At 39.1% G+C, this 23,637-nt stretch overlaps 1 protein-coding gene across 1 annotated transcript in view; it reads left to right on the top strand.

Moving 5' to 3' along the window:
• The window catches only part of CAMKMT (calmodulin-lysine N-methyltransferase), a 435,068-nt gene that overhangs the window by 337,031 nt on the left and 74,400 nt on the right, over positions 1–23,637 (top strand). The gene's annotated exons all lie outside the window — the stretch shown is intronic.

Raw genomic sequence — 23,637 nt, 5'->3', positions numbered from 1 at the left:
CTCAGCAAAATGAGATTGTCACACTCTTTTTTTGAGAGGACAGCGACAGACAGTTAAAAGCCTCTTCATGTAAGGATGTTATTTCATAAAGACACCAGTACTGGATTATCCCCTTCACTTTAAACTTCTGCCAGCTTGTACAAAGAGATAAAACAAAATAGCCCTGGTCCCAGGGGTGGGGAAGTGCCGGTCAGCGCAGCCTGGGTCCACAGGCTTTCATTTTGATTAGTCACATGTGAGGAAAATTCACTTAGGCTGAGAGGTAAATTTAATACCAGTTATGCCCATGCTGTTCATATCACAACCATTTTCACATGATGCCACTTAATTCCCTAAGAAGCAGAAAGGTAAATCGGTGGCTGGCCAGCAAAGGTGTCACAATGCATTAAGACCAGGACTCGCTGCAGGGGATAATGGTTCTGATTGCTGTTGACTCATGTCTCCACCAACTGCCTCATGTAAAATAAGTGACATTTAAAAGACATCAAGATGTGAGAAGAGGTAAGGGAGAGAGAAAGAGAGAGGAGGGTAAAAAGTATGCGCTACTAAACTTGCCACCCGAATGTGCAGTTTCTTTTCCACCCTAAGTGGTAGGAAATGATAACTCGACATGCCATGGGTGACCTGCACTAAGCTTTTAACTTCCTGTCTTGTGTTTTTAGAGAAAAATCTGTAAAATTGCTTCTGGGAACTGCTCCAACATGTTATCATTTATTTCCAATTTAATTTTTTTTAAACTCTTATTCTTTTGCCCTCACATATCAGTCTATTCATCTCTTTAAAAGCTTTAGGCTGAATCAAGTTAGGCAGTGGTAGACAACAAGAGGCAGTCTACTTTCTGAAGGCCCATTTATGTCTATTTTTATAAAGAGAATCAAATTCCAGTTTACAGTAAGCATATGCTTCAGTTGACATCTGTTTCTAAGACTTGGACGCTTTGTTTGCATAACAGTCACCAATAAATGGCCTTGTTTTAAGTCTGCTCACTGAGTTGTATGTGGGTTGTTCAGCTGGGGATTTTAGTCGCAGCTGATCCCCTACCGCTCATAGCTGATAGGAAGGGGGAAAATCCGAGAAGCCCAGTCCTATTTATTAATGCAGATTTTAACATTCTCAATGAACCACTTATCCAGTGTGATTCGGCAACCAAATCCTTATTTGCTCAGGCAGAGGAGGGGGTGTTCTTAAAGTGTTGAATTAAAGCTTTTACCAGCTTTTTTTTTTTTGGAGGGGGAGGGGAATGGGGAGGAAGAAGCAAGAGCAAGGTCCTTTCTTTAGCCAGTCTCTGATCATTTGGAATACAATGAGATTGAATCTTTAAACAGGAGATCAGAAACCAAGCTTATGTTTAATGAATTTGTTGTAAACTAAGACGATCAGATGTTTGTAGAGCCCTAAATGTTGGCCCTTTGTGCAAAGTCTTGATGATTTTATTCAATACCACTTAAATATCAGTTTAGAGTTTGATAGAACAGGGTTATGTTTCCTTCACTTATCTGGTTATCTGGTTTTTGTTTCATTTTAAAGCATATCTGATTCCGCATGCGTGGGAAATGGGCACAATATTAAAATATTTCAAGATGCACATGTGACTGTCTTTAGAATCGTTACTGCTAATTAAAGAAGTTACTACTTGTGTTAAGCAGCTTCAAATACAAAGCTAATCCTCAGTCTCGATAAGTCTGCCCTTTTTTTCTCTGCCCCTGAAAGGCATGCCAGCAGTTAAAAATATTAAAAGTCCAAAGATGGGGTCGATGTGCCTTAGAGAGTAAACCTGATTAATAGAGGGCTTTCCTTTAATTCCCTTTTTTACATAGAGGAGATCTAACTGTAATGTATTTGAAAATACGTGTTCACTGACTTAAATACACTGAACTTTTTCCCCTGAATTATTGTGTAATATTCAGTAATCATTTATGAAATGTGTAACATTTTTCAAGGGGATTTACATATCAGCTTTTCCTAGTGGAATCAACAACAGTAGCATGAAATGTATCTACTCCATTTACTCTTATCCAGTGCTCTTACTTTCTTTTTCCCTTTAATTTTTATATATGGTAAAAATTTCATTGAAGAGAGATTTTAGATGACAGGACTGTAATTTTAAACCCAATAGAAGAGGTGTAAGCAATTTGAGCTTAGCTGAAGCATAATCTTAGGTTGTCAAGAAGAAACCCATTCTCCCTATGCTAATCAATCAGTGTATCAACCAACCAATCATCTCTTCAGCTTAGCATATATCCTAAGGTTTGATATATCTATTAACTGCCCATCATGCAGCTGGTCTCTGGATGATGAGATTCCCCCTATCTTGGCATTTGGCGGCAGACGACCAAGCTATCACAGCCTCAGATAAATACCAAAGTGGAGATTTCAATCCTGTTCCTGAGTGCAGAGACAATCCAGAAACGTTGAAAATATTCTCAGAAGAGAATACACAGAAAATTACATTTCTCAACACTGTTGTATGTGAAAATTGTATGTATTACATGATTCTCCCTCCCTAGACACAACAATGTAAAATAAAATTACTCTTTTATTATGATTAGAATGCTGGTGATCAAAAGAATTGTTGGAATCTGCTACAAACTCTTAATTGCAAGACAAATTACATGTAGACATTTGAATAAGTAAGACTAATGACCGTGTAGATGATAAATTTCCTGAAAACAAACAGAAGCCCAATTATATAAAGCAGGGCACACGATCATTATAATTCTAGAGAAGGGGGTCACTATTTCTAAATATTGTATGTTGCTTCCTGGCCTCGATTCAGAGATTCTGATATTAGGTAAGCTGCGGTTGAATGTATCTGTAGCCTCTTCCAGCAGCCAGTGTATTGGAACTTGGAAAGGAGGCACGGTTTCTATAAAACTGTTTATTGAGAAATAGAAATTTTTAAAAAAGATTTGCATTTAATTGCTAAGCATCTGTGAATATGTTGAAATTGGAATGAGTACGATTCATTTCTTCAAACGCTGATTTCCACCTGGAAGGTAAAATCTCTCCACAAGATGCAAACTCAAATCATGTCCTTTCCACACTATAGTTCAAGTCTCATACTCTGAAAAGAGAACCATAGTGAGGTATTAGGGGACTGAGGTTCTAGCCCAAACTCGGCCATTAACTAGCTAGCCTCTGTGTGCTAAGCAAGCCCCTGGATCATTTAGACCTCACTTCATAAATTGCAGTGTCTCTAAAGCACCTATGAAAAATAGTAACGAATTAGTCTCCTGATGAGTAAACATGATTTCATATTCTTCCAAAAGGTTATTGTTTTTCATGTCACTAATGGTATGAATGTAGACTTCCACCATAGTATTTGCTCAGCCAAAATCTCTTCAGTGCTGCTGGGCAGCATAAACAGATGAGAAACATATTCTACCCTAAATACAACATTCCAGGTTTGAAGCCATTGTTTCAATCATTTGTTGAGGGTGGGACCAAGGAGGAGAAATGATGGAGTTCACAATAACATGAACCCTTTACTGCTGGAGAGAGAAGGAAATCTGTTTTCTGTCCTGAGAAGTCCAGCATGAGTCCATAGAGACTGTGATGACTTCTCCATTCTCAACAACTCAGCCTGTGCACTTTGATCTCAACTTAAGAACACTTGTGTGTCCTGGTGTGAAGGGACTGATAACAATATAACAGCTCTAGAATTTTTGTATTTTTCCCAACAGAAAGATAATTGTGGTGTCAAGTTCAGAGCAATAGTTCGGTTTAAATAGTGTATTTTGAAAACCTTTCTCGAGGAGTTGTGATTCTAAGAGAAAACAATTTTCTATATGGGTTAAGGTTACAAATTTTATCATAGCAAAGAGAAGGGGACCAAAAAAAAAAAAAAGCCAGACAGAATAATTTCTCTCTCACAAGTCACTTAAAGTGACCATTCTGGGACTCATTCCAGGCTCCTATGATTAGAGACCTGCATGTTTGTAGATATCCCCAGATAAGCCGCAGATATGAGCACCCATGACATGGGCTCTGCTGAATGAAGCAAAAGGACTGATTTAGAGAAAGATGGCCTATTGAATGTGAATTCTTCCATGTTGTTGGCCTGGAAACTGGTAGGCATGCACCTTTCAGGCCCAGGGCAGTCCTACTCCCCAGAGGATCTATCCTGTCTACTGGTGATAATTGTCCTGCCAGGTCTACAGATTGTGGATATAGATAAGAAAGCCAGTGAAAGTGGATTGAGTGCAATTAGAAACTTATCCACACAAGAATTGACCTGTGATTGCATTTATAGGTAGAATCAGGTCTGGAGTAGAGACAGCATATAAAGCTCAGCAAATAGATCTTGCAAAAGAAGAGGAATTCATTTTTTATTGCTGTGAGTTCTAGGTGTAGAACAATTTGTTGCTGTTCTCCATGAATGCAGCATGACTTCATGTGCATGGTGTAAACATGCCCCCGAGAAGAAAACAATGAGGTCCCTGTCCTCAAGCAGTTTATGTTCAAAAACAACATAAAGAAAGAGATCAAAGTATTTTAATGAAACCTTGAATGTGGGATCAGCAAATTTTCTTTATCAAAGTATGATTGATTTTTGCGTTTTAAAAGAAAGGTTTGCTCTTCTGTTATGAATTCTTTCAAATAGAAAAAGTGGGCACTAAAACGAGGAGGGGGGTGAAAGTGAAAAGAAGGAGAGAGAATGAGATGGACAGAGGGGAAGCTGAAGGAATCAAGGGAGGGAGAAAGCAATGGGCAAAGTGAAGGGAGGGAGTTCTTTCAGCTTAGAATACATTGGGGCTGGAGAGGGAGTATTCACCCAGACTTCAGGCACCAAGGTTTGACCACCAGTTGTAGCTAGGGGGAATCTTCCCAAAGGAGTCTTTTCTAACTTGCTCTTGAAGAGACCACCATTAACCAGTACAAAGCCCATGAATCTCTGCAGGATTCTGGAAGCATTGTGCTCAGCCATTAAAACAGTACGGCAGACAAGGGAAGAAAGCAGGCACAGAGAGGAGAGGGAACATAGTGAATGCTTTATAAACACTCTAAATGGGGGGAAATAATGACCTCTGACTTCTTTGTGGTTCTTAACTCATGCTGCCACAAGATTGGTTATAAGGTCCATATCACACTGTGATATGAAAGTATTAATTGAATAGGGGCAATCAGGATTTCTATGTGAATAATGACTTAGAAATAATATTCTGCCCAGTTCAATAATGGAATGGGGAACCAAGGCTTCACCTGGCTACACAGTTCTTTTGATGAGGTCAGATTTTTTTTTAACTCTGAGGTATATATATTTTGTGTCCTGTTTTAACTCTTGAATCTGATATGAATTTCTTTAGAGTAACTTAAGAAGATGGAATAAAATTAAGGGAAGGCAATATATAATGGACGATAGTATTGTCCTTTTAAGTTCGAATTATGACTTTCTGACAGATGCCTTCATCAGCTCTCATCTGAATAGTGACTCTTCTATTAAAAATAAACCCTTTAGTTTAGTTCATAGTAATGAACCAATGTCAGTTTCTTAGTTTTGAGAAGTGTAAGATGTTAACAATGGGAGAAACTGAGCAAATGCTAGGAACTCTCTACTATCTTTGCAACTTTTCTATAAATCTAAAATTATTCCAGAATAAAAAGCTTATTTAAAGAAAAAAACCCAACCATGTATATGGGCTTTGCCATGAACATGTTTGAATAAGAGAGCCCTCAGTGCTACATTTATGGGAGCATTTTCTTAATCTTTCTGGAAATGAATGCTTATTTAAATTTGATATCCTGAGAAGCTGATGACTAACCCTATGCTCATGTATACCACTAGACAGGTCACTAGTTGATCAGGCTGAAATGCTCACTTATCCGATGTTAAGTCAGAAAGAGAGGAGAACTTAAAATTAGCTGACTTCTTGGACTGGTACCCAGCATTAAAATAAAATAATCCCTTAGTATGCTTACTAGCCAAAACGTACTGTATCACATTGTAAGTTGCTTTAAAGTTTGTATTTTCTCTTAAGCTTACTGTGTGGTATGTTCCTGATCATGTAAAAGTGTCTAATGGTTACTGTAAAATTAGAGGCTGTCCAAACAAAACTTAAAATCCTAAAACTTTCTCTCCAATGTGTGATATTTCTTGGCTACACTAGTAAACAGTTTGACATGTGTTTAAACATAATTCAATTTTTTTATCAGATCGTCTTTTCTTAAAGGTATGTCTAATGAAGTGTGTGACTGTATAATAGAGGAGACAGCATTTGATTTTTAATTTTTATGTTAAATGGTTTCCACTGTTGTATGCCCATTTGAGTTTTTACAATAAAAGACAAATATAAAAATGTGTGTCTGTATCACTGTGCTTACCATATTGTTTTACTGATTTTTTTTTGTGTTCATCTTTTCCCTTAAAGAGTGAACTCCTTGAGAGTAAGGGGCTGTGGTCTTAGTATCTCACCCAGTGCAATATATAGTAAGGATTCAGTAAATATTTGTTTGGATGAATAAATGAATGAAATCACATTCAAATGCATTATTTCTCCTTTGAAGGGAACCAAATAGCTACCAGTCAATTTGCTGTCTTCACTGCCCTTGTTTTAGGGTGGCCTCACAGTTTGGACTGGTTTTTATCATTGCTATCATTCAGCTACATATACTAACCTTTCAAATCTGTAAAAAGTATTTAAGAAAAAGAGAAATTGTTCATGTTTCAAAACCTATTATAATGCATTTTCAAATATGTCAGACACATCTTTGTTAAAATTAAACCAGGGATTGGTTTTGAGCGAATAGCCCTATATCCTTACAGATGCTGTGGATGGATGCATCTAAGCTGCTTATTATATTGATGGGTTTTGCTGCTCTGCAGCAAATGAAAACAGGCAGCTGCTTCCTCCATCAAAGCAAAAAGCAGCCTGAGTTTTTATTAACCGAGTGTTCATTTCTTCTATTGCCAAAATTCTTACACAAAACAAAAGAGCAGTTTTAGCACATTATTGCTTAACTAGACATGAACAACTGACAGCAAGTGATAAGCCTGTCTGCTTTTCACAACTGGTAATCATTTTTGGAATAGATGTTTTAATATAGTTGAATATAAATTTTGTAATTTACATCTACAATGGTACGTAAATTTATAGATCCAGTTTGTTGCAGGAGAATGAAGGCTATAATCACAAAAGGCTTTTCCCGGTGTTGTTTAATTTTTAATGACTATTTAAAAACTGGGGAAGGAAAATGAAATCAAATTCATTTCTTAAAAAGAAAAAAGGTGTTAAAGACAATCATAGAAGTTGGTTGGAGACATTTGTAGATGGCCCCGACAGAGCAAGACCGCTGTGTTTACAGCCGGGACGTGCTTAGCACTACATTTCCACATTAGTTGCAGTGAGCTGTCCAAGTTAGTGCAGCAGCAGAAATTTCTGGAGAGCAGACCGTCATGTTTCCTTCATACCAATGAATAATGATGAGTGGAGATACAGGAAGGACAGAGTCCTGGCCATTTTGCACAGCTGAGATTCTCAGCCAGCTCTCATACATATATATGTGTACACACACACACACACACACACACACACACATATATATATATATTAGCAATCTGAATGTCATACATTTACTTCCAGATGGCATGGCAAAGTGAGGTTTGTTTAAAGTAGGTTTAGACTGAACCTCAATGAGATGTTGCCCTACTTACCATGTCAATTTGCTGAGTAGTGTTTTATCTTTTGGAACTTGCTAATGGCAATTCCTGCTGTAAGAAGGGGAGGCAGTTCTCCTCCTTCCCTCTTCCCCACACAGAAATGATTCTTTCCTCAAGACCCAAGAGAGGGAACTTGGAATAAAGGTAGTGTGATATGCTGGGACGCGCACCTTCCAAACAACATTGCTAAAATAAGTTATGCCGCCTAACGAGACTGATACCAGGACTGTTTAATAAATGTGTTCTGTTCTTGCACCTGGAACATGCACCTCCTAAATACTATTAACTCTCCAGGAAAGCTTGTATAAATGTGTAGAGCATGCATTTCACATGGAACACGTGGCTTTCCATTTGTTTGGAATTTAACCATAGTGTTTACCTGCAAATGAGATAAAGCTGGACTCCAAGGCAGGAAAATGCTTTAGAAATCAAATTCATGAATCACAGGTAATGCCAGGGAAGAAGCTCAGTTTTGCTATTTTGGTATGCCCTGTAACAAATATGTGTCTGTGTTCAGGACGTGGCTTAACACCTAAGACAGGAAACAACAACGATTATTCCTGATACTTTCTTCCGATCCATTTGGCACATTGCTGCTCTTACATAACTTTTCAAGACAGGACACAGTGCTATTTTATTTATTTATTTATTTAGAGACAGAGTCTCGCTCTGTTGCCCAGGCTAGAGTGCAGTGGCGCGATCTCGGCTCACTGCAACCTCTGCCTCCCAGGTTCAAGCGATTCTCCTGCCTCAGCCTCCTGTAACACAGCACAATTTTAAAAGGGAAAAAGGTGATCTCATCAGAATGATGGCCTGACCATTTCACCCTGAGGACACTCAAGCACAGCAGGGCCTTGAGGGAAGGCATTACTTCCACCAAGTAAAGGGATAAAACTGACCATGAAAGTCTTCCTTTTTCTTCTTCTTCTTCTTCTCTTTTTTGTTTTTCCACTGTGGGAAGGACATGTGGTGTTTCTGGGGAAATCCATGTCATGTTTTCCCTCCTGCTAGGAACTCTCTGGTCTGATTTCCTGGGTCCACCTGTCCTGGACATGTTTCTTCTCACTTTCTGACATCCTCTCTGACCAATGGAGATGGAGCATGTTCTCATATAGGCCCAGATAGCTCATATCGGGAGATGTTCTTCTACCTGTGCTTTGAGACCTCAGGAACATCTCTTCTGCCCTTATGTAGTTTTGTTACACTGAGGAGAAGGAAATTCTTCTGAGGAAAAAAATATAGCAGAGAGCTATGCTCAGTATTGGAGAGGGAAAATCATACTTGAAGATGTTTTCTGTTATTCATATGCTTGATTAAATAAGCATTCACATCTAGTGTATATAGATGTAGAGCAGTTAATTTCTGAAGCTCTGAGATTTCATTAACAAATGTAGTTCTAATTCCATCGAAATAGACATATAATGAAGATTTAACTTCTAGGACCATTTTGAAACCCATCTAAAATATAGGTTTAAATTTGAGATTATAGTGAAAATAAAATATTTTAACCAATCTAATTTCTTTAAAATGTCTCAGGCTAGAGCCCACTTGTAATTTTATAGTTTTCATTTTGGAAGTGTACACATATAATGATCTCTAGTCATTAGATTTAGAGTTAAAAGAGGCCTCAGAAATCAATTCAACTCTTCCATTTTTATTCTTGAAATGAGAGCCCAAATATGATTTGTACAAAGTCCCCAAATTAGTTATTGACAGAGCTATGAGAACTAGCAACTAGTTCTCTTGATTCTAGGACCAGCCATCAGGGTTGGGGCAGAGAATGTAGTGATGAGAGACTGGGCTCTAAAGTTAGAGTGTGTGGGCCTAAACCCTGGCTGTGCCGCTTCAGCTCACTGTTCTGTTTATGCTGTGTTTCGTTGTGCCTTTTAGCTGGTCATAAGGATAATGCATATCTTATAGGGTTGTTTTAAGGATTAAATGTGATCGTCCATGTAAAGTACACAGCCCAGTGCTGGACAAGTAGTAAGGGTTCAACAAGTGATGCTGCCACTGCCAATAATAATAGCCGGGCGCAGTGGCTCATGCCTGTAATCCCAGCACTTTCGGAGGCTGAGGCGGGTGAATCACCTGAGGTCAGGAGTTTGAGACCAGCCTGATGCCTGACTAACATGGCAAAAACCCGTCTCTACTAAAAATATAAAAATTAGCTGGGTGTGGTACTCGGGAGGCTGAGACACGAGAATCACTTGAACCCAGGAGGCAGAGGTTGCAGTGAGCCGAGATCGCCCCACTGCACTCCAGCCTGGGCAACAAAGTGAGACTCCATCTCAATAATAATAATAATTTCAAAAATACTAGCAAACACTAACTGAGGACTTACTAGCTCCTATCCTGATTAATCCTTAGTCTATAGTATGGAGTAGGTAATATTATTACTTTCAGATGAGGAATTGGGGAAGGAGAAGTTAAATGACTTGTTGAGGTCACAGAGATAATAAGTGTGAGAGGTGTCTTCCAAGTTCATGTCTTCACCCTCTAAGCCACTGCGGCGATGGCTATGGCTGCCGTGCATTCCTTTTTCTCAGCGGTGCTTCCATATCTTCTGGTCCTGTCTCCATTTCTCATCTATCACTCAGCTGCTTTCCCAGCATCTGCTGGAAACCTGACCATCAGTTCTACAGCCAGGACCTCTGGGGAATGTTGCCTGAAGGCTGTCTTCCCCTCCCTGCTTCAGTGTCAGGACACGGCTGGGACCTTGTCCATCTTTGCTTTACCTCCTAATCGTCACATTAATAGTCTGAATTTAAATGGACATTTTAAATTTTAATGCATTTTTAATCAAATCAAATCACACCCATAATAAACAGGCCATCCTATAGTCCTAGAAGAATTTATTGTTGGAATACTTGAGTAATTTTTTATGTCCGTTCATTTTTTCTGCTTCCACATGCTCCTTATCTGCCCTTCTCTCAGCTCAGGTCAGTTGGCTTCTCCAGGAGCAGGGGAAGAAACAACATTGAAAAACAACTCATTTGGACCCTTGTTCTTGTAATCTAGTGAGAGGCAGCAGAGCCCAGAGGTTAAGAATAGCAGGTCTAGAATCATATTGCCTGGGCTCAAATTCCAGCTCTGTGACCCAGTATCTGTATGACTGGGGAGGTTTCCACACCTCCCTGTGCTTTGATTCCCTTCTCAGCCTCATAGTCCCTGGGCAGCATCAATGTTCCATAAATGGTAGAGTGTCACAGGGCAGGCCTCCATCTGCCCACCATTCTGGAATATTCAGACCTTCTCTCTTACTCAGATGTTCTTTGTGACCTGGCTCCACAAACACAGGGAGGCCTGCATTTAATCATATATTGTACAGAGTGAGTCTGCTCATGGGTCAAAGTGGGAGGACAAGTATAGAACATGTATTGTTCATACACATGTAATGATTGTTTTGGATCGATTTTGAAAGCTCCCATAACAAGGGCACATTTATCCGGAGTTCATTTTTGTTTTGATTTTGTGGGTTATCAATGAGGAATAATCATATCCCTCAAAGCACCATAAAAATGTAATTCAGGTTGATAAAATTCCCTGAATAGAAACTTGTCACAATAATAATAGTAATAGCAGCAGCATCATTTCTATTTTTAATAGTTAAAAAAAATTACTCTATGTTAGGCACACTTCTGAATGTCTTACATGCATTATCTCATTTAATCCCCAAAACACACCATGAGAAGGTACCTTTATTGCTTGTACTTAACAAATGAGAGAACTGAGGCATTACCCAACAATCTGGCCAAAGTAGCCACCTCCCACTCCCATAATTATTCTCTATTTCATTAACATGTTTTATTTCCTTCACAGCACTAATCACTGTCTGAAATTATCTTATTTGTGTCTATTTTCCCTATGAAAGTTATTTAGGCAAAGACCTTGTTTTAATCACTGCTGTATCCCCAGCTTCTAGAACAGGCCTGGCTGCCTTGATAATTGTATGTTGCATGAATCAAAGAGGCTTAAAAAGTTTAAATACCTTGCCCAAGATCACAGAACCATAAGAGCCAGTATTCAAGCTGCACTGTAACTCTGGAGGACGAGAGCTGGTTTTCTACTGTAGCTTTTTATGGTTGAAGACCCCCTAGACATAATCTAACCCAAGGCTATCGTTTTGCAGATGAGGTTACTGAAGCTCAGGAAGGATAAATTATTTCCTAACATCTCACAGTTTGTTAGTGGCAGAGCCAGAATCAGACCCCAGATCCCTAGGTAGTGTTTTTTTGCACCATGAATTCAGCCTCTTCATTTCACATAAAATTGAAGGAAAATCCTATATGCGTCTGCTGTACATCATCCGCCCACTTATTCATGCCATAAACCTAAGTCATACTTGACACTTCCCTCTCCCTTACCACCCCCTTCATCTAATTAACTAGTAAGACTTGTCAGTGTACCTTCTAAATATATCTCAAATCTTTCCACTTTTCTTCATCTCTGCTAACCATCACCCAAGCCACCACCAGCTCTCATCTGGGTATTAGTAGTAGCCTCCTGCCTAGCTTCTCCCTGCCTCCTCTAATTTCTTAGAGTAGCCAGAATTATCTTCTAAACTGTATTATAAATCTGGTCATACCACTATGCTGCTTAAAACATATCATTTATTCTAAGGTGTGACTTAAAATTCTTAACATGGCCTCTGGGCCTAGGGAGTCTGGCCCCTAACCACCCCTCCTCCAGTCTTATCTTGTATTACTCTCTTCCTTTCTCTTTTATTCTAGAGCTCCACTGACCTTATTTCCATTCCTACAAAATTAATCCCTCTTCATAAAACTTTGTTTCATGGAGCTCTTCTTCTATGGACCACTTCTTCCACTCTGTCCTCCTCTTCCTTCTCTATTGGGCTCTTCCCTCTCTGGGTCTCAAACTAGACTAAAGCCCCAGTGACCACGCTATCTCCATCCCTGTTAATCCAAGGGTCAGAAACATTGTAGATGCCAAATAAATATCTGTGGAGCGTTCTGTAGTCCTCTTGTGTATTTCTGCACTGGGTTGACACATCAGTGACAAGGCAGAAATATGAGTTGGACTGAAAGAAGAGACAGGGTACAAACGCTGAAACAAGCCCAGGAAGCTTCCATACTCATTCCAACATGAGCAGCTTTTTTCTTTTTTTTTTTTTTGAGACGGAGTCTCGCTCTGTCGCCCGGGCTGGAGTGCAGTGGCTGGATCTCAGCTCACTGCAAGCTCCGCCTTCCGGGTTTACGCCATTCTCCTGCCTCAGCCTCCCGAGTAGCTGGGACTACAGACGCCCGCCACCTCGCCCGGCTAGCTGTTTGTATTTTTTAGTAGAGACGGGGTTTCACCGTGTTAGCCAGGATGGTCTCGATCTTCTGACCTCGTGATCCGCCCGTCTCGGCCTCCCAAAGTGCTGGGATTACAGGCTTGAGCCACCGCGCCCGGCGAGCTTTTCTTTTTAGTAACATCTACCAGCGCATTTCTTCTTCCAGAAGGTTTGATGGCTTAGCTAAGTGTGTGTTGGCCTCTCCACTTGAGTCTCAGATTTGAGAGAGGCCTTTTTTCTGTTTTTTTTCCTGACTTCTATGTGATAGGCTTGATCACTTACTTTGAGGGAGCTAGAGAAAGGTGCTGCTTCAATGGACATCAGCTGATCACAGAAAAGCCGTATGTCTGCTGTGAGAGCTGGGTGTGTTGTCATCATGCAACAAGTACAAGCAGTTCGTGGGGAGGAGGGAGCCAGCGGTGCTGCTTGTAGGATGCTGTTGATCAAAGCCTTAGGACTGCCCTCCAGGACAAGCTATGAGAAGTGAGAAGCTCATAAATGGAACTGATCTAGAAGGGCCCATGCTTAGCTGGATCCTTAGGTTACTGAATTTTAGGATTTGCTCAGTCTTTAGATTAATCATAGTTGTGTTTTGTTTCCAGATTAACTATGAAACTTGACATTTAAAATAATTCTAGGCCAGGTGCAGTGGCTCATGCCGTAATCCCAGCACTTTTTGAGGCTGAGGCAGGAGGATCACTTGAGCCCAGGAGTTCGAGACCAGCCTGAGTAAAATAGTGAAACCCTATCTCTACCAAATATAGAAAAATTAGCTGGGTGTGGTGGTGCACACCTGTAGTCCCAGCTACTCAGGAGAGAATCACCTGAGCCTAGGAAGTCGAGGCTGCAGTGAGCCATGACGGTGCCACTCTACTCCAGCCTGGGTGACAGAGTGAGATCCTATCTCCAAAAATAAAATAAAATAATTCTAAACTTGCTACTTCACTAACAATAAAAACAACAAAGTGGTTGCATACATTAAGTAGATCACATTGCCAGTTTTCCACCTTACTCCTGCTACACAGACAGCTAACTTTTCCTGTTTTCGTGTTGACTGGCTATAGGCTTTCTGAGGTCTGACGAGTTCAATAGGCCCAGTTCTGACAGAAGCATCTGCAGGGAAGCAAGCCTTTGTTCAAAAGAAAATGTGATGAAACAAAATGACCATAGATATGCAAGTATAGTGTAGTACTCTTCCGTTTCCAGACAGAACTCTTACCTAGCCAGTGCTTTTATGGAGGTCTAAAAGATGAAGGAGGCCTTTCCTCCTATGAAATAAACTCATTTGATTTATACAGAAAGCACTAAAGAATAGGAAATGATATGCTTCTTAACAACTTTTATAGCATGTATTTAGAGAATACTTTTCTAGAACAAATTATTAATTTAAAAGTTTGGGGATGCTTTTTTTAGATTAACACTTTAGCTACTATAAATGCCACTTTGGGCATTCTGCAATGCTTCATTGAGTGATGTCAACAATGTAGCAGAAGTGCTATAATTTTCGGATAAAGCATTATAATCCATTTTTTAAACTTTTAAGTTCAGGGGTCCATTGCAGGTTTGTTATATAGAAAAACTGCATGTCACGGGGGTCTGGTGTACAGATTCTTTCATCACCCAGTTAATAACCATAGTACTATAATATTATTAAGGGAACTTAAGAACCTTGGGATCTCACCATTAGTGTTCTCGTCTTGTACGTCCTTCTTCTAAAAATTATTCTCACCACCTTTCCAATGAATTTCTCTCTAGTCTAGAAAGTCCCCCTACTCACTGTTCTTCCAGAATGAGTAATGAAATCCCACCACTCTGAGCTTAAAGCGTTGATGCTAAAATGTACTCTGGAAGAGATAAGAATATGTCTTGGATTCCAGAACTGTCCTACAAAGCTATATTCAAAAGACCATACATTTCTGGGTTTCAGGTAAACTTGGAGACTGATCAATGCATTCCTTTAAGAACCCTCACTAAACCTCTATATAGGGATGTTTTTAAGGTATAAAGCCACATGAATGACAGAATGGCCGTTTTAAGGGGCAGCATGCAATAGCAATAAAATTTCAGAAGCTGGAAGGCAAATGCATGAGAAGTCATTGACTTAGCAGATATGAGAAAGCCAGCAGTTGGAAAAGCTGTGAATCAACCCAATTTAAACTTCTGAAGCCTTGAAATGCTCAAAAATTGGTGGAATCAGATGTAGCCGGTTCTCCATATCCATGGGTTCCGCATCTGAGGATTCAGCCAAACTCAGATGCAAAATATTCTGAAAAAAAAATGAATACTAAAAGTAACACAAAAGTTTTTATTTTATTTTATTTTTTGAGACAGGGTCTCACTCTGTCACCCAGGCTGGAGTGGAGTGGCACGATTTCGGCTCACTGCAACCTCCATCTCCCAGGTTCAAGCGATTTTCCTGTCTCAGCCTCCCGAGTAACTGGAATTACAGGCATGCACCACTGCACCTGTCTAATTTTTGTGTTTTTAGTAGAAATGGGGTTTCACTGTGTTGGCCAGGGTGGTCTTGAACTTCTCACCTTAAGTGATCTGCCTGCCTCAGCCTCCCAAAGTGCTGGGATTGCAGGCGTGAGCCACTGCGCCTGGCCAAAATTTAAAAAAAAAAAACGTTATAGCAAATATTTACATAGCACTTACATGGGATGTGCATGCAAATACTACATCATGTTATATAAGGGACTTGAATATCTGCAGATTTTGGTATGGAGGGGGGAGTCCTGGAACTAATCCCCCACAAATACTGAGGGGCAACTATGCTTCTAAAAGAAGGAGCTGAAGGGGATGAAACTAAGGGAATTGATTGAGAGTTGTTTAAGAAGCAGTTATATCCCCATTTCAGGCCACTGGACAACTATTCCCCCTCTACTCTGACAGAAAACTAGAGGTTTATTCTTTGGAGAGGGTTAAACTGGGGGTTTTGGGGTTGGGAGACACCAGGCACAGTTGAAAGCAGAGAATACAAAAAGCCAGGTGGAGTGACTAAGTGAACATATGCAGACTGAATGCTGAGCCCCACACCCTCACCCCACTCACCTACACTCAGCCTTCTTTATTTCCAGAATTACCAGATACCTGAGGAAGGCTTTTAATATGACAGATACCAAAAACAAACAGAAAAAAACAACTTGAAGAAAACAGACTTTATAAAGATGAGAAAACTTAAAAGAAACTATAATTAATATTTTCAAATAATTAAGACATTGCATTTCTGAAACAGGAATAGGATGCTATATAAAAGAAATATTCAAAGAATAACCATCAATAACAATAGCATAAATTAGAAGAACAATAAAAAGGTTGGAAGATAAAGTTGAGGACATTTCCAAGAAAGTAGAAAACAATAAGAGATGCAAAGCAAGAAAGAAAAGATTTTTTAAAATAAAAGGATGAGTTCGGGAGATTCAACATCCAAATAATAACAGTTCTAGAAGAACAGAACAGGAAAATATGGAGATAAGGAAATAATCGATGATACTTCATAAGAAACTTCCCAAGAACTGAAGAACATGGAGTTTCTGGACTGAAATTACCCACTGAATCATGCAAGTGCTTAAACATTCACCTCTCATACCCCCTTTTTCAAGAAACTACTGGAGGATGTGTTACACTAAAATGAGGGAATGAACCAAGAAAGAGGAAGACAATAGGTAGAGGAAACAAGAGATGGAACCCAGGAGAAAGGCAAAAGGAGCTTGGGATGGTAGTGAAGATTAGGCTGTCAGCTGTGTACCAAGCATAGAGGGCATTCAGTCCAGACTAAGGCAGGTCAGAAGATACCAGGAGATATTTCCTCACAAAGTTGATAGAACACCCATTGTGAATCAATGTATTGAGAGGAGAAATGGACACATTTGAGTTTTTGTTTGAGGTTGCATACAAATCTTAGCAAATGAGAGGGGGAAAGACCTTTATAAACTCCAGAGAAAACAAAACTTTGTGCATGAAAGAAAAAACAATCATAGTTTACTACATAGCTCATATTTCATCATCATAATAAAATCAACTGGGGAGTGATCTTGCCAAAATTTTAACATTATAACTATTATTGCAATATTAAAATACAATATTAAGCAGATGATGTGGGGTAGATAAGGGGCACACATGTGTGATGTGGGAAGAGGAATAGTGATAAAAGCAAAAAAATGCTAATTTTGCACAGTGGGGTTCAATAGATATTGCCTGAAACTGAGAAATCAAGAAGCTACAATACAAACATATTGTATGGAATTATAGATACAATTACCAGAAGAGTTAGCTAAAGAAGTTGAAAGTAATAGTTTCTGCGGAAGCAGAAATACTGGGGAAAGGGGTTAGGTACTGTTTGTCTTAACCATTCTAAAAGATCCCAATGGCTCTTTAAACCATGTGTCTGTATAACTAATTTGAAAAGAAAATGTTTTTGAAAGGCCATTTTATTCCCACAAGCAAGAATGAGAAAACTTGAAAAAGTAGCAGCTTAGCCGGGTGCGGTGGCTCACGCTTGTAATCCCAGCACTTTGGGAGGCCGAGGTGGGCAGATCACGAGGTCAGGAGATCTAGACCATCCTGGCTAACATAGTGAAACCCCATCTCTACTAAAAATACAAAAAATTAGCCGGGCGTGGTGGTAGGCGCCTGTAGACCCAGCTACTTGGGAGGCTGAGGCAGGAGAATGGCGTGAACCCAGGAGGCAGAGCTTGCAGTGAGCCGAGATCACGCCACTGCACTCCAGCCTGGGCAACAGAGCGAGACTCCACCTCAAAAAAAAAAAAAAAAACAAAAGTAGCCGCTTTATTGAGATATAATTCACATATCATACAATTCATCCAGTGGTATTTAGTGTATTCACAGTGTTGTGCAACTGTCACCACAATTTTAGAACATTTTTGTCACCTCCAAAAGAAACCTTATATCCATTGGCAGTCATGCTCCATTTACACCTAACCATCATTAACCTAGGCAGTTACCATGCTACACTCCATCTTTATGAATATACCTATTCTGAATATATCATATAAATAAAAACATACAACATGTGGTCCTTTGTAACTGGTTTCTTTCACTCGGTACAGGCATACCTTGGAGATATTGAGGGTTTGGTTCCAGACCACTGCAATTAAGTGAATATCACAATAAAGTAAGTCACACAAATTCTTTGCTTTCCTGGTGCATATAAAAGTTATGTTTGCACTATACTGTAGCAATAAGTGTGCAATAGCATTATGTCTAAAAAAATGCACATACCTTACTAAAAATACTTTATTGCTAAAAAATACTAATGATCATCTGAGCTTTCTGTGAGTTGTAATCTTTTTGCTGGTAGAAGTCTCGCCTTGATGATGGCTACTAACTGATCAGGGTGATGGTTGCTGAAGGTTGGGTAGCTGTGGCAATTTCTTAAAATAAGACAACAATGCAGTTTGTCACATTGGTTGACTCTTCCTTTCAGGGAAGATTTCTCTGTAGCATGTGATGCTATTTGACAGCATTTGACCCATAGTAGAACTTCTTTCAAAGTTGGAGTCAATCCTCTCAAACCCTGCCACTGCTTTATCAACTCAGTTTATGTAATATTCTAAATCCTTTGTTGTAATTTCGACAGTGTTCACAGCATCTTCACCAGGAATTGATTCCATCTCAAGAAACTACCTTCTTTACCTATGCGTAAGAAGGAACTCCTCATCCTTTCAGGTTTGATCATGAGATTGCAGCAATTCAGTCACGTCTTCAGGCTCTATTTCTTATTCTAGTTCTCTTGCTATTTCCACCTCTCAAAATCATCCATGAATGCTGAAATCAACTTCTTCCAACTCCTGTTAACACTGATATTTTGACCTCCTCCCATGACTCACAAATGTTCTTAATGGCATCTAGAATAGTGAGTCCTTTCCAGAAGGTTTTCAATGGACTTTGCTTGGATGCATCAGAAGAATCACTGTAGTTGGCAGCTATATCCTTATGAAATGTATTTCTGAAATAATAAGATTTGAAAGTCAAAACTACTCCTTGATCCAGGGACTACAGAATGGATGCTGTGTTAGCAGGCATGGAAACAACATTAATCTCCTTGTATATCTCCATCAGAGCCCTTTGGTGACCAGGTGCATTGTCAATGAGCAGTATATAATATTTTGAAGGAAATTGCTTTTTTCTGTGCAGTAGGTCTTAGCAGTGAGCTTAGAATGTTCAGTAAACCATGCTATAAACAGATGTACTATCATCCAGGCTTTATTGTTCTATTTATAGAGCACAAGCAGAGTAGATTTAGCATAATTCCTTTTCTCTTCTTCTTTTTTTTTTTTTTTTTTTAAGAGACAGGGTCTCACTATGTTGTCCAGGGTGGAGTGCAGTGGCTATTCACATATTCAATCATAGCCCACTACAGCCTCAAACTCCTGGGCTTACTCAAGCAATCCTCCTTCCTCACCCTCCTGAGTAGCCCAGTAGGCACCTGCCACTGAGCCTGGTTAGATTTAGCATAATTCTTAAGGGTGCTATGATTTTCAGAATGGTGAATGAGCATTGGCATCAACTTAGTCACCAGCCACACTAGCCCCTAACAAGAGAGTCAGCCTGTCCTTTGGATCTTTGAAGCCAGGCAGTGAATTCTCTCTAGCTACCAAAGTCCTAGGTGGCATCTTCTTCCAATGGAAGGCTTCCAATGTTTGTCTGCATTGAAAATCTGTTGTTTAGTGTAGTCACCTTCATCAGTGATCTTAGCTACATCTTCTGCATAACTTGCTACAGCTTCTACATCAGCACTTACTGCTTTGCCTTGCACTTTTATGTTACAGAAATGGCTTCTTTAAACATCTTGAACCAACCTCCACTACCTTCAAACTTTTCTTCTGCAGATTCCTCACCTTCAGCCTTCATAGAATTGAAGAATTAGGGCCTTGCTCTGGATTGGGCTTTGGCTTAAGGGAATGTTGTGGCTGGTTTGATCTTCTATCCAGACCACTTAAACTTTCTCCATATCAGCAACAAGGCTGTTTCACCTTCTTATCATTCATGTGTTCACTGGAGTAACACTTTTAACTTCCTTCAAGAACTTTTCTTTTACATTCACAACTTGTCTGTTTAGTGCAAGAGGCCTAGCTTTCAGCCTGTCTCAGCTTTTAACATGCCTTCTCCATTAAGTGGAATCATTTCTAGCTTTTGATTTGAAGTGAGAGACGTGCAACTATTATTTTCACTTGAACACTTAGAGACTATTGTAGGTTTATTAATTAGCCTAATAATAGGGAGGCCTGGGAAGAGGGAGAGAGATAGGGGAATGCCAACTGGTGGAGCAGTCAGAACACACACAAGATTTATTGATTAAGTTTGCTAGCTGTCTTATATGGATGCAATTCATGCCGCCCCAAAGCAATTACTATAGTAACATCAAAGGTCATTGATCACAGATCACCATAACAGATACAATAATAATGAAAAATTTTAAGATATTGTGAGAATGACTGAAATCTGTCACAGAGACACTAATTGAGCACATGCTGTTGGCAAAATGGCACCAAAGGACTTGCTCAGTGCAGGGTTGCCACAAACCTTCAATTTGTAAAACTGTAGATATGCAGCATCTACAGAGCAGAATAAAGAAAGCTGCAATAAAATGGGGTATTGCCTGTATGATGTTTTCAAGTTCCATCTATGTTGTAGCATGTATCAGTTCTTCCTGTATTGTCAAATAATAATCCATTGTATGGACGTACCACATTCGATTTATCCGTTCATCAGTTGATGGACATTTGGGTTGTTTCCACTTTTGGGCTATTAAGAACAATGCAGCTATGAGCATTCGTGTACAAGTTTTTGTTGGACACATTTTGATTTTTCTTGCGTAGCAGTGGAATTGCTGGGTCATATTATAATCTACATTTAACCTTTTAAGGAACTGCTAGACAATTTTCCAAAGTGGCTACATAATTTTACATTCCCACAAGCAGCACATGAGGGTTCCAATTTCTCCACATCCTCACCAACCCAACATTCGTTATAATCTGACTATTAGATTGTAGCCATCCTAGTGGGTGTGAAGTGGTATCTCATTTAGGTTTTGATTTTTACTGAGATAACTTTAAAAAAGTTAGATTAGCAAAAATTGGTATGTTGAAAAAAACCCTATCTGGGCAAGACTTTGAGGAAACAAACACTCTGACTAGGAGTGTAACTTGGTACACATTTTATGGAGGTCAGTTTGATATATTAAAATGTGAAATATATGTAACCTCTGACCAGATATCCCATTTCCTAGTATTTGACCTAAGGAGAAAACCGTATGTTGGGAAAACACATATTGTCATATTGTTCTACTGTTGATATTAATGGCAAAAACCACAATTACTTTTGCACCAACACAATAATCTCATTATATCAACAACTTTGAAACTAACTTAAATGTCTATCAAGAGAAAACTGGCTAAATGAATTCTGATGCACACATAGAATATCTAAGCAATTATTATAAATAATGATGCAGGTAAAGTATATTTTTATTTTCATGTAAAGCTATCTACCACATATTGAATGAGGGAAAATCAGGTTATTGAATATCTTCATGAAAAGATCCCATTGGTGTAAAATACCTGTTTGCCTAGAAAGATCTTTTGAGATGATGTCCAAAATTTTAACAGTGATTATATCCTAGTGGTCAAATTTTACATGATTTTTTTTTTACTTTGTTCTTTGTATTTAATTTTGTTAAAAATCAGCCTCTATAATTTTTTGAGACAATTATAAAACTATTACAAAAGACTGCATTTTAGAAGTCACATTTTTGTACTTAAGGCTTAAATTTTAGTTAGATACTCTTTCCCTATCATTTTTTTTTAAACCTCAAGCTAAAGGCATAAAGAAATTCACTATAGTAGTGATTATATTCACTTGGTATAGAGCATTGTCTTATGCTCTTCCTTCAGAGACTTTTATTTATACTTTGGTCTTTATAGAGTTATATTTATGTAGAGATATGACAGGTATTAGGATTTGGGGTTCCAAGAATAGGAACAGGTCAAAATGGTTTTCCATCTTTCTGGTTATTGGGATAATCATTTTGGATTCACATATTCTCTCTTCCACTCTTCCATCCCTCTTTGCTGGAGAATAACATTAACAACAGCTCTCTTTTTCTTTGAGCTTATTATGTGTTAGGAACCATTCTAAACATAGGCATGTATTTTACTCATCTAACTTTCAGGCCAATCCTGTGAGGTTGACAATACTGCAGTGATATTTTACAAACGAGGAGCGTGAGGGATAGAGAGGTTAAGTAACCTGTTCAAGGTCACTCCACAAGGGAATGGCAGAGCTGGCACTGGAGCCCAATAAGTCTGGTTCCAAAATATCTGTGATCTAAACTGCCACACTCCACTGCCTCTCTGACTTTCCTCCTAAATATGACTCCAAACACTTCTTGGGGGTTTTCCTTGTTTCTCCCCCAAGCTGTCATTCCTACCAGAAATGCCAGAGAGGCTGAGGTAGTGTGTACACCTGACTGGGCTTTCCTGCAACAAATGCTCTATGGAGACACCTCTTTGCTGTTTATATATTTACCCCCTGAATTTCTTAGGAGTGTACTTAACATTTCTTTGACATCCTCTTCTCTGAAATGTTTGGATTTCTTACTCCTCAAAGTTGGAGGATCATCTAGGGGGAAAGAATTAAGCCTTTTTTTGATGTTTCAATCTTGCACTAAGACCCATCAGCAGAGTGCTTGGTGCTGAGTCAGAGAACATTTGCTACCTGTTCCCAGGACTGCATGGTGCTCTCAGCCTCAGGAAGTGCAAGATGCCTGGTGCTCTGCCTGATCTTTGGGTCTGATTAATTGGGGGAAAACATAATTTTTATAAGGTTACAATTTATTCTAAGTTACGGGTAATATATGCTCATTGTAAAATTTTGGAAGATACAAAAAAAGCATAAAGAAAAAAATTAAAAACACTTATAATCCTACCATCCTGTGATAACAACTAGAAACTATCATTTCCAAGCACGTTTGTCTTCTCTTTAAGCAATTCATATCCATTAATGAAGACTAAGTATTGGAAATCAGTGATTTATGGATGCTAATTTTAGAAAATGTCCATCCATGCAATTTAGCAGGCAGAATTATTGTTAAATTTAAAGATGTACCAAAGTTGGTGAAATTAAAATTTCTTAATCTTATACTCCAGTTTGATTTTAACTGAAGAAAGACATAATTGTGGCCAGGCGTGGTAGCTCACACCTGTAATCCCAGCACTTTGGGAGGCCAAAGTGGACAGATCATGAGGTCAGGAGTTTGAGACCAGCCTGACCAACATGGTGAAACCCAGTCTCTACTGAAAATACAAAAATTAGCAGGGCCTGGTGGTGTGCACCCGTAATCTCAGCTACTCAGGAGGCTGAGGAAGGAGAATTGCTTGAATCCAGGAGGCGGAGGTTACAGTGAGCCAAGATCTTGCCATTGCACTCCAGCCTGATGATAGAGCAAGACTCTGTCTCAAAAAAAAAAAAAAAAAAGACAGAATTGTGCATGTTTAAAAGTATTAGCATGGAATCAAACAAAGAAATATAGTGACTTCAGTGGTTTTATTTGCTCCTGTGTGTGATCGTCCCATTTATTTTTGCCTAATATGGGCTGCATATATAAGTAAGTTTTCAACTGATACTAATTAATTTCATGTGCACAAGATGAAGATCTATTTGAAGT

This window comes from Colobus angolensis, unplaced genomic scaffold, assembly GCF_000951035.1.
Source record: "Colobus angolensis palliatus isolate OR3802 unplaced genomic scaffold, Cang.pa_1.0 Scaffold15, whole genome shotgun sequence".
NCBI classification, from domain to species: Eukaryota; Metazoa; Chordata; class Mammalia; order Primates; family Cercopithecidae; genus Colobus; species Colobus angolensis.
Note: the sequence above shows the minus strand (reverse complement) of the source record. Positions and strands in the feature narration are given on the sequence as shown.